Genomic DNA, 3,411 nt, shown 5'->3' with positions numbered 1-3,411 from the left:
TCAAGTGGCTCCTCCCAAAAACACCCAAATTACGCAGTAAGCGTAATGGATTCAATTTCCAGCTTCTCAAAGACAATTGCATCACCCCTCCCAAACTTTGTTCCTATTTATTTAAAGGAAAGGGAAATAAGCAGCTGGGTAGATGAGGAGCTAGAAATGCGGTGTTCTGGTTTACAATGAAACGCTGAAAACCTCTCCCCACTCTTTACAAGGAGGAGCATGACATTTATTGAGTGCTTACTATGTGCAGAGCACCGTACTAAGGCCTAATGGAAAGGCCTCTGTCTCCCACAGGTCCGGGAGTCGGAGGACCAGGGTTCTAATCCCAGATCTGCCACTTGTTTGCTGTGTGAACTTGGGCCAGTCACTTAGCTTCCCCATGCCTCAGTTTCCTCATCTGTAAACTGGGGCTTCAATACCTGCCCTCCCTCCTACTAAGATTGTGAGTCACACGGCGGACCTGAACTGTGATTGACCTGATTAACTTGTAATAATAATAATAATAATGATGGCATTTGTTAAGCGCTTACTATGTGCAAAGCACTGTCTATCCTGGCATTTAAAATAAATGCTTGATATACATAGTAAGCACTTACCAAATAACAATAAAAGTACATAGTAATTTGTGGCTCTACCTGCTTATGTTTTTATTATTATTATCATTATTATTTTGCATGGTAACTGTTAAGCACTTACTATGTGCCAGGCACTGTACAAAATGCTGGGGTAGATACAAGCTAATTAGGTTGAATGCAGTCCATGTCCCACATGAGGCTTACAGTCAATCACCATTTTACAGAGAAATGAAGTGACTTGCCCTAAAGCACACAGCAGACAAGCTGCAGAGCCGGGATTAGAACCCAGGTCTTTCTGACTAGGAACCCAGGTCTGACTAGGCCCTAGACCTAGGAATCAGAGGGTCATGGGTTCTAATCCCAGCTCTGCCACTTGTCTATGTGACCTTGGGCAATCAATCAATTGTATTTATTGAGCGCTTACTGTGTGCCAGGCACTGTAGTAAGCACTGAGTTGGATACAAGCAAATCGGGTTGGACTCAATCCCTCCTACATCAGCGTGGCAGCATGGCTCAGTGGAAAGATCACGGGCTTGGGAGTCTGAGGTCATGGGTTCTAATCCTGGCTTTGCCACTTAGCTGTGTGACTTTGGGCAAGCCACTTAACTTCTCTGTGCCTTGTTACCTCATCTGTAAAATGAGGATTAAGATTGTGAGCCCCACATGGGACAAAGGAGGAAAGGTGTTTAGGGAGGTGGCTCATTCAAGCTCTCATCCTATCCCATCTGGATTACTGTATCATCCTTCTCTCTGATCTCCCATCCTCCTGTCTCTCCTCACTTCAATCCATACTTCACGCTGCTGCCCAGATTGTCTTTGTCCAGAAACGCTCTGGGCATGTTACTACCCTCCTCAAAAATCTCCAGTGGCTACCAATCAACCTACGCATCAGGCAAAAACTCCTCACCCTGGGCTTCAAGGCTGTCCATCCCCTCGCCCCTTCCTACCTCACCTCCCATCTCTCCTTCTCCAGCCCAGCCCGCACCCTCTGCTCCTCTACCGCTAACCTCCTCACTGTGTCTCGTTCTCGCCTGTCCCCCCGTCGACCCCCAGCCCACATCCTTCCCCGGGCCTGGAATGCCCTCTCTCCACATATCCTCCAAACTAGCTCTCTTCTTCCCTTCAAAGCCCTACTGAGAGCTCACCTCCTCCAGGATGCCTTCCCAGACTGAGCCCCCATTTTCCTCTCCTCCCCCCCATCGCCCCCCAGCCTACCTCCTTCCCCTCCCCACAGCACTTGTATATATTTGTATAGATTACATATTTATTACTCTATTTATTTTACTTGTACATATTTACTACTCTATTTTATTAATGATGTGCATATAGCTATAATTCTATTTATTCTGGCAGTTTGACACCTGTCTACATGTTTTGTTTTGTTGTCTGTCTCCCCCTTCTAGACTGTGAGCCCGCTGTTGGGCAGGGACTGTCTCTATATGTTGCCGACTTGTACTTCCCAAGCACATAGTACAGTACTTTGCACACAGTAAGCGCTCAATAAATACGATTGAATGAATGAATGAATATAACATGGTATAGTGGATAGAGCACAAGCCTGGGAGTCAGGCGGCCTTGGGTTCTAATCCTAGCTCCTCTGGTCTGCTGAGTGACCTTGGGCAAGTCACTTCACTTCTCTGGGCTTCAGTTACCTCATCTGTAAAGTGGGGATTGAGACTGTGAGCTCCACATGGAACAGAGACTGTGTCCAACCTGAGTTGCTTGTATCCACCCCAGTGCTTAGTACAATGCCTGGCACATAGTAAGCACTTAACAAATATCACAATTATCATTATTATTATTATTCAGATGTCAGCTAGGACACAGTCCCTGTCTCACATGAGACTAACAGTCTAAGTAGGAGGGGGAATGGGTCTTTTATTCCCATTTTATAGTTGAAGAAACTGAGGCCCTCACACTTCTTGTCTAATGCTACTCTTCTCACTGTACCTCGATCTCATCTATCTCACCACTGATCTCTCACCCATGCCTACCTCTGGCCTGAAATGCCCTCCCATCTTGTATCCAACAATTAGTTTTTCCCACTTCAAAGCCTTATTGAAGGCACAACTCCTCCAAGAGACCTTCCCTGACTGAGCCTTCCTTTCCTCTTCTCCCACTCCCTTCTGCATCGCCCTGACTTTCTCCCCTTATTCATCCCCTCCAGCCCCACAGCACTTATGCACATATCTGTAATTTATTTATTTATATTGCTGTCTAGGCTGTAAGCTCGTTGTGGGCAGGGCATGTGTCCATCATATTTTATATTGTATTCTCCCAAGCCCTTAGTAGAGTGTTCTGTACACAGTAAGTGCTCAATAAATACGACTGAGGCACAGAGAAGTGACTGCACGTGATCAAACAGCCGGCAAGTGGTGGAGACAGGATTAGAACCTAGGTCCTCCGACTCCCAAGATGCTGCTTTTTCCACTAGGCCACACGTCTTCAGAAGGGGGGTCCCTTCTTTCTTCCCAGTGTTTTCTCCCTACCTGGTCCAAATATTCTGGACCACCCCTTTGGCTTGGGAGGGTCAACCCACCCTCATAGTTGAGGTAGATGGTCTCAACTGAATCCTGTGGTCATCCAGTGACATTGAGCTCCTGTTTTCCCAAACCGGCCATGTTAATGACAGATCTTTTAGCGGAGCAATCCTTTGCTACACTGGAGCCAAGCCTCCTTGGGAAGTGTAGACCACTGGCCTGCCCAGATCCTCCCATCATACTTTAATTAGCAGTCTGTAGCATTGTTTAGTGGCTAGAGCACAGGCCTGGGTTCTAACCCCAGTTCTGCCACATGTTTGCTGTTAGACCTTAGGCAAGTCACTCCACATATCTGG

This window comes from Tachyglossus aculeatus, chromosome 4 (assembly GCF_015852505.1).
Source record: "Tachyglossus aculeatus isolate mTacAcu1 chromosome 4, mTacAcu1.pri, whole genome shotgun sequence".
In the NCBI taxonomy this organism is placed as follows: Eukaryota; Metazoa; Chordata; class Mammalia; order Monotremata; family Tachyglossidae; genus Tachyglossus; species Tachyglossus aculeatus.
Note: the sequence above shows the minus strand (reverse complement) of the source record.